The sequence below is a fragment of the Microtus pennsylvanicus genome, chromosome 12 (genome assembly GCF_037038515.1).
Source record: "Microtus pennsylvanicus isolate mMicPen1 chromosome 12, mMicPen1.hap1, whole genome shotgun sequence".
Lineage (NCBI taxonomy): Eukaryota > Metazoa > Chordata > Mammalia > Rodentia > Cricetidae > Microtus > Microtus pennsylvanicus.
Genome location: NC_134590.1, coordinates 64514036 through 64528657, shown reverse-complemented (window position 1 = coordinate 64528657; position 14622 = coordinate 64514036).

Below are 14622 nucleotides of genomic sequence, written 5' to 3'. Positions count from 1 at the left end.
ATCCATCTCTTATAATCTGTGTAGCATCAGTCTTACCGGGAAAGATTCAGCATGTCTGACCTGGCAGCTTGCTTCATGGTGTCTGCCCGGGAGAGGGGAGCATGGCCTCTGAGCTCACTTCCTCTTCCTCCCAGCATTCTGTTCTGTTTACTCCTCCCACCTATGTTTACTCCTCCCACCTATGGGGCCAAGCAGTTTCTTTATTACTTAACCAATGACCTTCCTCCATCATTTTACCTCTACCAAACCCTCAGACCAAAAGGACAATCTGCCTCCTCAGACTGCTTCCTCTGATTGACTGCTTCAGACTGCACCTCAGACTGCATCCTCAGACTGCAATTAGCTCCTGTCTTCTCCTACCTTATATTCCTCTTTCTGCCATCCATATCACTCCTGTCTCCACCTCCCTGGTGATGGGATTAAAGGCGTGGGATCCCAAGTACTGGGATCACCTTTGTGTGAACTCTGTTTCTCTTATAGAGTGGATTAATTTCAAGTCACCCAGTGTGACCTTGAACTAACAGAGATCTGTCTGCCTCTGCTTCCTAAATCCTGGGATTAAAGGTGTGTATAACCACTGCCTGGCCTCTGGTGGCTTAGCTCTGCATTCTGATCTTCAGGCAAGTTTAATTTGTTAAAGCACAAACAAAATATCACTACATTTCCCATTTTTTGTCTAAAACAAAAAAGACTATAACTAATATAAGAAAAACTTTACACAATAAGTACACTAACTATATACAATATATACAGGCAATAAGAATATCAACAATGTCTAATCCATCACATTTGACAAATACAGAGAAAATACTGCATTATCTATTCTATCTTTGTGAGTCCAAGGTCTTGTACCTAATTTACTTTCTATTATAACTTGCATTACCATCCAAAACTATCTTTTGATACCTCTCAACCTTGTACACTTTATACCTCTTTAGTGAATTTCTTTTCTTCATCTGAGAAACAAGTAAAAAAATAACTATTCAGTCTTCAACTCTGTCAAAGACACGAGAAGGAAATAATATTAACTGAGTAAGCAGGAAGTGCAAGCAAGTGACTTCCAAAAGATGTGAGAAATGGCAAAAACAATTTGAAAAAGCCTGGGATAAAACCGGACTCGCTGAACATAGCAGACAATGAGGACTACCAAGAACTCAAGAACAATGGCAATGGGTTTTTGATCCTACTGCACGTACTGGCTTTGTGGGAGCCTAGGCAGTTTGGATGCTCACCTTACTAGACCTGGATGGAGGTGGGTGGTCCTTGGACTTCCCACAGGGCAGGGAACCCTGATTGCTCTTTGGGCTGACGAGGGAGGGGGACTTAATTGGGGGAGGGGGAGGGAAATGGGAGGTGGTGGCAGGGAAGAGACAGAAATCTTTAATAAATAAATAAATTTTAAAAAAAAGAAATGGCAGAAACAGCTGGCTGCCTGGACAGTCACCCAGAGTTCCTCTGCAACATAGGTTCATCCTTCTTCGGCCTACAGGCCTAGAATATTCGACAGACTTTTCTATGAAGCAGGATTTTAAGGACTGACCCACCTTGTCTTGACAAGGTTTAGTAGTCACTCTCTTTTGTGTCCTGCTTGTCCAGTTAGGACAGCATGCCATCAGTAATGAAGGCAAGAGCACTTTCTTACCCAGTGGCTTACTTTTGCCACAAAGAAAGTAAACTCCATGTGGAGCTTCTTTGATGCCCATTATCTTCTCTGAAGTAGATTGTTGTTGCCAGGAGTAGACATGTCTCATTGTCATAAAAAAGAACCTATATTATTTTTTTAAAAATATTTATTTATTTATTTATTATGTATACAATATTCTGTCTGTGTGTATGCCTGCAGGCCAGAAGAGGGCACTAGGCCTCATTACAGATGGTTGTGAGCCACCATGGGGTTGCTGGGAATTGAACTCAGGACCTTTGGAAGAGCAGGCAATGCTCTCAACCATTGAGCCATCTCTCCAGCCCAAGAACCTATATTATTAAAACATCTTAAATGCCATATTATATAGAAGTCTGAAGTGTTTGAAGACGACCTGTCTATTTAAAATATAACTGTTTGACCTTGAAGACATACATAATGTGAGTAAAAGTTTAATTGTAATAAGGTGACTAATTTCTAACCTACATTTCCTTATTATGCTAAACAGCTGGTAAAAACTTCTAAGAACTTGCATTACATCATTGTTTTCTTCTCTCTTTTTTTTTCTTTTTTCTTTTTTCTTTTTTCTTTTTTTGGTTTTTTGGGACAGTGTTTCTCTGTAGCTTTGGAGCCTGTTCTGGAACTAGCTCTTGTAGACCAGGCTGGCCTCAAACTCACAGAGATCCACCTGCCTCTGCCTCCTAAGTGCTGCCTTTAAAGATGTGCACCGCCACCACCACCTGGCACACTTCCTGTTTACTTAAGTAATATTATATCCTTCTGGGTTCTTTGATGGAGTTGAAGAATAGATACAGTTTTCCTTAGTTATGATAAAAGATAAATTAGATATAAATACTGTAACTATAATTCTTGCCTGATAACTGTATTGTTTTATGTAATTTTACTATGTTAAATTTAAAACCTTTTGCCGTGCCAGCGCAGCCTGGATGCCGAGTCCGAGCAAAGGAAGTCAGGATCAATGAAACATGCACTCTGGATGTTGCAGAATCAGAAGCTTTTATTGTACATCACCAAGGGGGTTTTATACCTAACCCAGACAGGTGTGCCAACAGGATGAAGACCTCATTGCTGGATCCTGGGGTTATGGCCAAGGCAATGCGTACTCAGGAAGCAGGGTTGGTAAACAACTCTGAGAGCATAGAACTTGCAGTTTCTCAGAAACCCAGAACAACAAGGGCAGGAAAGGTCACCAATAGGGGAGGTGAGTAGGAAGGCCAGGACTCCTTTAGGTCCCAATACCTTCCTTTTTATTTAGACAGAAAAGGGGAGGTGAAGTGGGATTCTCCTCTGTATGCTGTGAATACCATTGTTCAATAATCTGCTTTTGCCCTATTGCAGCACAGAATACGGCAAGGTGCCAATTCCAAGCAGATAGAGGAAGAGACAGTGGGTGGAGTCAGAGAGCAGCCATGTAGCTGCTGAAGGAGAAAGATGCCCTCCGGAGCCCACTGGAACTTTGCCAATAGGCCATGACCTTGTGGTGATGCACAGATTAATAGAGATGAGTTAATTTAAGATGTAAGAACTAGCTAGAAATATACATAAGCTAATAGGCCAAGCAGTGTTTTAATCAATATAATTTCTGTGTGATTATTTCATGTCTGGGCATTCAGGAAATGAACAAGCAGATCCTGCCTACAATTTATTCCTTAAGAAAAGCATTTAAGAGTCAATATAAAACCAAAGGATTATGAGATTAGGGGCAATAAAATAGTCCTTAAATTTTTGTTTTGCTTCTTTCTTACATCAGGTGGCTCTTCTGATATGAGACAGAGATATTGGATTTCAGGAAGGAGAGAGCCACATTCCCAACTCTAAAGCCAACTTTAATCTTTATTAGGACTGGGACTATAGAACAACACTTACATTATATGTCTGTAGAAGAAACAAATATTTGGGAAATTTTATGAAATTTTATCTTGTTGGAAATTATGATCAACCAATAGGTCAGTTTACTCTTTTACTTGAGACATTTTTTTTCTGGATATTTGTCCTTTTCTTCAGATGTCTCATTTGTCCAGTGGGCTTCAGATTCCTTAGCTAGATACTTTTATTCTCCTGAAAAGACAGAAACAAAACCCTTTCCCAACCCTAATTTTGGGGAGATTTACTTTTGGCAAGTTATATCTGATCAAATGAAAAGTGTTTGTTAGTTTTATAGGTTAGTTCAGATTAAACGGTCACGGTTCCTAATGATAATTCTTAGTGAGTTATCATTATTGTAATTAAGAGGTGTCTCTTGTTTAAATCAAATCTTATCAATTTTGGAGGTATCCATAGCTTTTCTTCTCCTGTGGAAACAAAATCAAAACTCCTTCCCAACGTAAAACATGTCCTAGTTCATTCTATGATTTGTACATCTTTAGAGTATGTCAGCTAATTTAATTCTGTAGTTTTTTTCTACTATCCATTGTCTCTCTACAGCTGTTGTTCCTTTCTCATTTGTATTTAGAAAATTCAAAGTTAATAAAGAATTATGTGATCTATTTCTGGGGTCTTCATTATCCCTTTCTGTTTATTTAACATATCATTTAGCGTTCGATTTGATCTTTCTCTAACTTCCTGCATTTTAGGATTGTGTGGTATACCTGTAATATGTTTTATGTTATAATATGCAAAAAACTGTTTAGAATTATCTCCAAGACCTTTCCACGTAAGTTTTAAATTTTTTACTCAGTTCATGTGGGGAAAAGTTCCATTCTAAGATAATATCTTCCCTCTGAATTAAAATCTCTGTAGGGGAATGTTTGGAAGGCAGTGTGACAATAATGCAGTTTCAGATCCGCATGGTCCACACGAGCCTTCTGTAATTTCTCTTCAATCAAAGCCAATTCTCTCTCAGCTTCAACTAACAATTCACTGGGACTATTTAAGTCTTGTCACCATCAGTGGTTTTGTTTAAATTAATCATGTCATCATGACCATTTCCGATGGAGTGCTTGCTATAGATGAGAAATGTCTCCTAGCAATCTTTGAAAGTCATTAAGTGTCTGCAATCGATCTCTCCTAATTTGCACCTTTTGGGGTCTAATTTTTTTTAATAAACCTATTTCATAGCATAAACAATTAATAGAATCTCCTATTTGTATTTTTTTTTTCAGGAGCAACTTGTAATTCCAACAAGGCAAATTTTCCTTTATATTTTAAAACATTCATTCTGAAGTATCTATATTAGTATCAGATAGGAAGATGCCATCCATGTAATGGAAAACTATAGATTCAAGAAATTGCTTGTGTATCATTTCCAATGGCTGACTTACAAAATATTGGCACAGGTGTGGCTATTTAACATTCCCTGTGGGAGAACCTTCTATTGATATCTTTTTAGCAGGTTGAGAATTTTTATTAATAGGCACTATGAAGGCAATTTTTTCTCTAGCTTTTTCTTGTAAAGGTATAGTGAAGAAACAATCTTTTAACCAGGTAGTGGTGGCACACACCTTTAATCCCAACACTCAGGAGGTAGAGATAGGCAGATCTCTCTGAGTTTGAGGCCAGCCCAATCTACAGGGCCAGTGCCAGGACAGGCTCCAAAGTTACACAGAGAAATCTTTTCTCAAAAAAAAAAAAATAAAAAGAAGAACAAGAAAAAATCTTTAAATCAATAACTACAAGAGTCCATGCTTTAGATAATAGAGAAGGCAGAGAAATGCCAGAGAGCAAATTGGCTAAATCACCTTATTAACAGCTCTTAGATCGGTTGCCATTCTCCATTTTCCAGATTTCTTTTTAATAACAAATACAGGAGAAATATTAAAGATTTCTGCCTCCTTCCCGCCACCGCCTCCCATTCCCCTCCCCCTGCCCCAACCAAGTCCCCCTCCCTCGTCAGCCCAAAAAGCAATCAGGGTTCCCTGCCCTGTGGGAAGTCCAACGACCACACACCTCTATCCAGGTCTAGTAAGGTGAGCATCCAAACTGCCTAGGCTCCCACAAAGCCAGTACGTGCAGTAGGATCAAAAACCCATTGCCATTGTTCTTGAGTTCTCAGTAGTCCTCATTGTCCACTATGTTCAGCAAGTCTGGTTTTTTCCCATGATTTTTCAGACCCAGGCCAGCTGGCCTTGGTGAGTTCCCGATAGAACATCCCCAATGTCTCAGTGTGTGGGTGCACTCCTCACGGTCCTGAGTTCCTTGCTTGTGCTCTCTCTCCTACTCCTGATTTGGACCTTGAGATTTCTGTCCCGTGCTCCAATGTGGGTCTCTGTCTCTATCTCCTTTCCTCGCCTGATGAAGGTTAATATTCAGGAGGATGCCTATCTGTTTTTCTTTGGGTTCACCTTCTTATTTAGCTTCTCTAGGATCACGAATTATAGGCTCAATGTCCTTTATTTATGGCTAGAAACCAAATATGAGTGAGTACATCCCATGTTCCTCTTTTTGGGTCTGGCTTACCTCACTCAGGATAGTGTTTTCTATTTCCGTCCATTTGTATGCAAAATTCAAGAAATCATTGTTCTTTAGTGCTGAGTAGTACTCTAATATGTATATATTCCATACTTTCTTCATCCATTCTTCCATTGAAGGGCATCTAAGTTATTTCCAGGTTCTGGCTATTACAAACAATGCTGCTATGAACATAATTGAGCATATACTTTTGTTGTATGATAGGGCATCTCTTGGGTATTTTCCCAAGAGTGGTATTGCTGGGTCCAGGGGTAGGTTGATCCCAAATTTCCTGAGAAACCGCCACACTGCTTTCCAAAGTGGTTGCACAACTTTGCATTCCCACCAGCAATGGATGAGTGTACCCCTTTCTCCACAACCTCTCCAGCAAAGGCTATCATTGGTGTTTTTTATTTTAGCCATTCTGACAGGTGTAAGATGGCATCTTAAAGTTGTCTTGATTTGCATTTCCCTGATTGCTAAGGAAGTTGAGCATGACCTTAAGTGTCTTTTGGCCATTTAAAGTTCTTCTGTTGAGAATTCTCTGTTCAGCTCAGTGCCCCATTTTATAATTGGGTTGATTAGCCTTTTACGGTCTAGTTTCTTGAGTTCTTTATATGTTTTGGAGATCAGACCTTTGTCAGTTGCGGGGTTGGTGAAGATCTTCTCCCAGTCAGTGGGTTGCCTTTGTGTCTTGGTGACAGTGTCCTTTGCTTTACAGAAGCTTCTCGGTCTCAGGAGGTCCCATTTATTCAATGAGGCCCTTAGTGTCTGTGCTGCTGGGGTTATACGTAGGAAGTGGTCTCCTGTGCCCATGTGTTGTAGAGTACTTCCCACTTTCTCTTCTATCATGTTCAGTTTTTTCGGACTGATATTGAGGTCTTTAATCCATTTGGACTTGAGTTTTGTGTATGGTGATAGATATGGATCTATTTTCATTCTTCTACAGATTGACATCCAGTTTTGCCAGCACAATTTGTTGAAGATGCTCTCTTTTTTCCATTGTATACTTTTAGCTCCTTTATCGAAAATCAGGTGTTCATAGGTTTGTGGGTTAAAGTCAGGGTCTTCTATTCGATTCCATTGGTCGACTTCTCTGTTTTTATGCCAGTACCAAGCTGTTTTCAATACTGTAGGTCTGTAATAGAGTTTGAAGTCAGGGATGGTAATGCCTCCAGACAATCCTTTATTGTATAAGATTGTTTTGGCTATCCTGGGTTTTTTGTTTTTCCATATAAAGTTGATTATTGTCTTCTCCAGATCTGTGAAGAATTTTGATGGGATTTTGATGGGGATTGCATTGAATCTATAGATTGCTTTTGGTAGAATTGCCATTTTTACTATGTTGATCCTCCCAATCCAAGAGCAAGGGAGACCCTTCCATTTTCTGGTGTCCTCTTCAATTTCTTTCTTCAAAGACTTACAGTTCTTGTCAAATAGATCTTTCACTTCCTTGGTCAGAGTTACCCCAAGATATTTTATGCTATTTGTGGCTATCGTGAAAGGTGATGCTTCTCTGATTTCCCTCTCTGTTTCCTTTTCCTTAGTGTATAGGAAGGCAAATGATTTTTTTAGAGTTGATCTTGTATCCTGCCACATTACCAAAGGTGTTTATCAGCTGTAGGAGTTCTTTGGTAGTTTTTGGGGTCGCTTATGTATACTATCATATCATCTGCAAATAACAAAAGCTTAACTTCTTCCTTTCCAATACGAATCCTCTTGATCCCCTTATGTTGTCTTATTGCTATTGCTAGAACTTCAAGCACTATATTGAAGAGGTATGGAGAGAGTGGACATCCTTGTCGTGTTCCTGATTTTAGTGGGATGGCTTTGAGTTTTTCTCTGTTTAATTTAATGTTAGCTGTCGGCTTGCTGTAAATAGCTTTTATTATATTTAGGTATGACCCTTGTATCCCTAATCTCTCCAAGACCTTTATCATAAAGGGGTGTTGAATTTTGTCGAATCCTTTTTCACCATCTAATGAAATGATCATATGGTTTTTTCTTTCAGTTCATTTATATGGTGGATTACATTGATAGATTTGCATATGTTGAACCAGCCCTGCATCTCTGGGATGAAGCCTACTTGATCATAATGGGTAATTTTTCTAATATGTTCTTGGATTTGGTTTGCCAGTATTTTATTGAGAATTTTTGCATTGATGTCCATGAGTGAGATAGGCCTGTAATTCTCTTTCTTTGTTGGGTCTTTGTGTCGTTTTGGTATCAGGGTAACTTTAGCTTCATAAAAGAAATTTGGCAATGACTCTTCTGTTTCTATATTGTGAAATTCATTAATGACTATAGGTATTAGCTTTTCTTGGAAGTTCTGGTAGAATTCTGCATTGAAACCATCTGGTCCTGGGCTTTTTTTTTGGAAGGGAGATTTTTGATAACAGTTTCTAATTCTTCGCGACTAACAGGTCTATTTAGATCGTTCACCTAGTCTTGGTTTAGCTTTGTTATATGGTACTTATCTAAAAAAAATGTCCATTTCTTTTGCATTTTCCAGTTTTGTGGCATACAGGCTTTTGTAGTAAGATCTAAGGAGTCTCTGAATTTCCTCTGTATCTGTGGTTATGTCCCCCTTTTCATTTCTGATCTTATTTATTTGCGTGTTCTCTGTCGTTTAATTAGTTTGGATAGGGGTTTGTCGATCTTGTTGATTTTCTCCAAGAACCAACTTTTTGTTTCATTGATTCTTTGAACTGTTTTCTGTGTTTCTATTTTGTTGATTTCTGCCCTCAGTTTGATTATTTCCAGTCTTCTACTCCTCCTGGGCGCGTCTGCTTCTTTTTTTTCTAGAGCTCTCAGGTGTGCTATTAAGTCCTCAATGTAAATACAGGAGAATTTCAAGGGTTTGTTGATTCTTCAATATGCTGAGCATCTAGCTGCTCCTGTACCAGCTATTCTAAAGCCTGCAGTTTCTTTATTCTTAAAGACCATTGCACAGAGCTAGTTCCAGGACAGGCTCCAAAGCCACAGAGAAACCCTGTCTCGAAAAACCAAAAAAAAAAAAAAAGACCATTGCTTAACCCATACAGGTTTGTCTGTCAACCATTTTAATGGTCGAGCTGTTGGTGCCTTTGAAATATCAGCAGCTGCTGTGCCCTGTTCTTGTACAACCTGAATGGTCCATAACTGTCCTTTATAATATCATGTAACATTTTTTCCAGAAACATATGGGGTTTTTGTTTGTTTGTTTGTTTTGCTTTGTTTTTTGAGATAGGGTTTCTTTGTAGTTTTGGAACCTGTCCTGGAACTAGCTCTTGTAGACCAGGCTGACCTCAATCTCACAGAGATCTGCCTGCCTCTGCTTCCTGAGTGCTGGGATTAAAGGTGTGAAGTACCACCACTCGGCTCCCAGAAACATTCATCAATTTATGGTTTGTTTCTAAGATTGGGGGAATGTTAATCTGAGTATTCTATTGCTATAACAAATCACAATTCCCCCACAAATTCATTACTATTTTATCCTCCTATGGTTCTAATATTCCTGTCCTTATGGTCCTATATATTCAATCCATCTCGTACTCTCCTTTTTCTGAGATAAAGTTTTGATTCCTAAAAATTGAATATTTACCTCCTGAAGAGACTAATTTGTATGCCAAGTTTCTAATGAAATTATTGCTACATCTGCATCTGTGTCTACCAGACCTTCAATGACATCATTTTTATATTTTTAATTTTGGTCTTTGTTCATTTATAGAAGTTTGCCAAAATACTAGCTTTATGGTTTCTCCTATTTTTTTTGCTCGGTCTTTTATCCAGAGCAATATGGTTTCTTTTCTTTTATTTCTTTTCTTTTCTTAGACAGGGTTTCTCTGTAGTTTTGGTGCCTGTCCCGGAACTAGCTCTTGGAGACCAGGCTGGCCTCGAACTCCCAGAAATCTGCCTGCCTCTGCCTCCCGAGTGCTGGAATTAAAGGCGTGTGCCACCACCACCCGGCGCAGTGTGGTTTCTTACAATAGTATTAGGTTCTTTAATTGCTCTGCGAATGAGGTTCCTCTACGATGACAGGAAACAATTGAACTGGATTTGGCATAGGGTCATGTGAGAGGACCCTCATGGAGTTTCTCCAATGGCAAAGGATTACCTTGAATATTCCTCATTGACCTACATTCATTAGTCCAATGCCTGCCTTTGCCACACATTCTTTCAGAAGTCTTTTAAATTTCCAGGTGGATATACACTTGAGGCCAGAAGTGTTGGGTCTTCTGGAGCTGGAGTTGGAGTGGGTTGTAACCTGACTGATGCTATGCTGGGAACTGAGTTGGGTCCTCTGCAAGAGCAGTATGAGTTGCTGAACCATCTTTCCAGACCATGCTTAAAAACTTAAAATAAAATTCTCTTCATTTGGATGGATGGTTACTTGCTTGCATGTATGTCTGTTCACCACGTGCATGAAGTGCCTGCAGAGGTTAGAAGAGGGCATTGGATCCCCCTGGAAATGGAGTTAGACAGTTGTGAGCTGCCATGTGGACACTGGAAATTGAACTCATGTCCTCTGGAAAAGCAGCCAGTGCTCTTAACCACTGAGTTGTCTCTCTGTGCTCTCACCAGCATTAAACAAATATTGTGTTTGGTGTGTTGAACATCCTGTAGCCTGAGTGTGAAAGTTAGAAGACAACTTAATGGGGTCAGTTCTCGCCTTCTACTTTACATGACTATGGGGGACCAAACTCACATTGTTAGGAAGCAAGAACCTTTGTTCATTGAGCCATTCTGTAGGCTCTTTAATTTTGTTTATTTGGTTTAGTTTTGGAGGGAGGGACAGGGTCTCTCTTCATAGTTCTGGCTGTTCTGAAACTTACTATATAAATCAGCCTGATATAAACTAGCCCTGAACTCACAGAGATCCACCTGCCTCTGCCCTGAGTGCTAGGATTAAAGGTGTGCATCACCACGCCTAGCTAAATGTTTTTTAAACTGGGCATTGTAGCCCATGCCTGCAGTCCTAGCACTGGGGAACATGGAGGGAGGAATATGGAGTGTTTGAAACCCTGGGTCATGTAGCAAGACCCTGTCTGGAAAAAAAGGAAAAGGAAAAATACAGTGCTTGCCTAGCACACACAAAACCCTGTACTCAGTGGAACTAGTACATAAACCCAGGCATGATGGCACATGCCTTTTGCTCAGCTACCAATTTGAAAGTTGACAGAGTGCCTTGCTTATAAAAACAGGATTCCTATGATATTACAGCTGGCCTTGCTCAGCCGTTATTAGTCAGCCCCAGCCTGGAGGGGAATGTTTGCTGAGATTGAACAAGACAGCTCAGATCCACAGTAGCCCCCTATAGCTGAGTGCTTCCTCATTCCCTTAGTCTCCAGATAAACTCCAAATATGCTCCTCCTCTTGGTAGAACTCCCATCCCCAGAGAAGGCTCTTGTCCCTCACTGTGTGTGCTAATAAACACAGTCTTATCTGAGGAGGTCAGACTCTGGGCTCTTTCCTGCCTTTTGTCTCTGTACTCTGTGCTTCAAAATCTAACAAAGGTCAGCCTGGGCTACATGAGACCTTGCCACTCCTCCACCCCAACCCCACTGAAAGACCGGCAGATGGTTCATTTGACAAAAGTGCTTTCTGCTCAAACTTGATGACAGGAGTTCCAGCCTGCGTCTCACGGTGGGAGGAGAGGAGCTGTCCTCTGACCTCCACTAGCCTGTCTTTGCTTGTACACACACAGACATACATAGATGTTTAAAGTTCGATTTATTTAATTTTATGTACATGAGCGTTCTGCCTGTGTGCTTGTCTTTGTGTCTCATGCATGTCTGGTCTCCTTAAGACCAGAAGAGAGCATTGGTCATCCCTTGGGATTGGAGTTACAGTATTATGAGCCCTCATGCATGGCTGGGAACCAAACCAGGATCCTCTGCAAGAGTAGCAAGGGCTCCTAACTGCTGAGTCATTGCTCCACACAGCCCCCGTTTTTTTTTTTTGTTTTTTTTTTTTTTTTTAAAAAAAAGGAACAAAAAACATGCTACTGGGGAAGCCAAAGATTAGAGCCCCTATCCAGCCTTGACTACCAAGGAATGTTTCTCAGAGACCATAAGGATCAGACAACTATGAGGCTAATCAGATAGGCCTGATGAAAAGGCACGGTCAGAGAAAACAGTGTTGAGGTCCTGAGTTCCTTGCTTGTGCTCTCTCTCCTTCTGCTCCTGATTTGGACCTTGAGATTTAGGTCCGGTGCTCCAATGTGGGTCTCTGTCTCTGTCTCCTTTCATCGCCTGCTGAAGGTTAATATTCAGGAGGATGCCTATATGTTTTTCTTTGGGTTCTCCTTATTTAGCTTCTCAAGGATCACTAATTATAGGCTCAATGTCCTTGGTTTATGGCTAGAAGCCAAATGTGAGTGAGTACATCCCATGTTCCTCTTTTTGGGTCTGGCTTACCTCACTCAGGATAGTGTTTTCTATTTCCATCCATTTGCATGCAAAATTCAAGAAGCCCTTGTTTTTTACTGCTGAGTAGTACTCTAATATGTATATATTCCATACTTTCTTCATCCATTCTTCCATTCTGCAAGGGGTGCACCCACACACTGAGACAATGGGGATGTTCTACTGGGAACACACCAAGGCCAGCTGGCCTGTGTCTGGAAAAGCATGGGATAAAACCGGACTCTCTGAACATAGCAGACAATGAGGACTACTGAGAACTCAAGAACAATGGCAATGGGTTTCTGATCCTACTGCACGCACTGACTTTGTGGGAGCCTAGGCAATTTGGATGCTTAACTTACTAGACCTGGATGGAGGTGGGGGTTCCTTGGACTTCCCACAGGACAGGGAACCCTGATTGCTTTTCGGGCTGAGGGGGGGGGACTTAATTGGGGGAGGGGGAGGGAAATGGGAGGCGGTGGCGGGGAAGAGACAGAAATCTTTAATAAATAAATAAATTTTAAAAAAAAGAAAAAAAATAAAGAGAAAACTCTTTACTGCCAAAAAAAAAAAAAACAGTGTTGAGCATGAAAGCATGTGCTACGCCTGGACTACACACAAGACCCTGTTTCACAAATCATTCAAAACCCACAAGTGCTCAAGAAAGCGAAGACATATAAAACACTGCAGTTCGTTTACAATGGGTAAAATCTGGCAAGAGAGGAAGGAGGCTTCTGCTTTAGGTTTTTTTCCTTCTTGAGATGAGGACCCATGTAGCATAGGCAGCCCTTGAACTCCCCATTCTCCTGCCTCCACCTCTCAAGTTTTAAAATTACAGATGTGCACCACATCTGACATTAGTGTTTTACTTATTTTTTTTGAGCTAATCTAGTCTGGAACTCACCGTATATCCTAACTAGCCCCAAACCCACAGCAATCTGCGTCAGCCTCCCAAGTGCTGGAATTATAGGTGAGAGCCTCCACAGTCGGCTCCACCGGCTTATTCTTGTTCTCTGGAAAACAGGATCTCCCTGTCACCAGCAGCTAATACCAAGGGGACCTGGGCTATGTCTGTAAAGAGCTGAATTTAAGGGCCTACACTTGCTCCTGATATGCATACTTAATAACACTAAGGACAGTATCACACTCTCTGTTGTCCCAGACCTGTCATAGTACCAGGTACCATCAGAGCTCAGTAAATGATTATTGGATGAATACAGTGGCCACCAACACTCTGAAGATGAACATTACCCTTTGGAACACTATGGATAACAAAATGGTTAACTTAGCTGCGGACCTTATGTGACAGATTTGTTAAGGAGCACCCTCCTCCCAGAGCAGTGATGCCTTGAAATTGTCATCCAATTAATTCCACGAGCAAGCACTCCAGGTTGGTAAGGGCCGCTGATTTGATTTTATCTGTCTTTTAAGATGCATTTTTTGATCATGCCCCACTCCAGCTGGACTTCCTTGCCTAGTCTTCCCTTCTCCATTACTAATGGTGCTGGATGGAGTTACCTCATTATTCCTTAATTTATTTATGAAAAGGCTGAGGTTAAAGAGAAGAAGCAAACCCCTGAGTCTTTCAGGAACTTTCTGTAAAAGCTTTTCTTTCCCGTCCCCTCTCTTCAGCCAGATACAATTTCTCATCGTTATCCCTGGCAAGCTGGAATAGTTTTTATTTACAAACTTATATAAATAAACCTTGCTCTGGCTGGGTGGAGGCCATCTGTATGGGCTAAGTCTGGTCTGTCAATTCCCAGTAGATTAATCTATCAACAGGAACTCACTCACACGGAGCAAGCTGCTTTCAGAAAAGCACAACAATCCTGGACAAGCTGGCTACTTTGCCACAAAACACTTGAGGAAGAGAAGGTTTTTAAAATTTAAATTGTATTATTGCACAGTAATTTGAATCAGTCTGGATAAAATGGAAACACAGAACTATGTGGAGGGCCGGTGAGTTGGCTGAGTGCCTCCTGCCAAGCCTGAGGATCCAAGCTGATCCCTGACACCCACGCTGTCTTATGACCTCCACATGAGCACCAAGCTCTAGACACAGGGTTGGAGAGATAGCTCATTGTTTAAGAGCACGGGGTGTTCTTCCAGAGGACCCAGGTGCAATTCCCAGCACCCACATGGCAGCTCATACCTGTCTGTGATTTCAGTTCTAGGGAATCTGACACC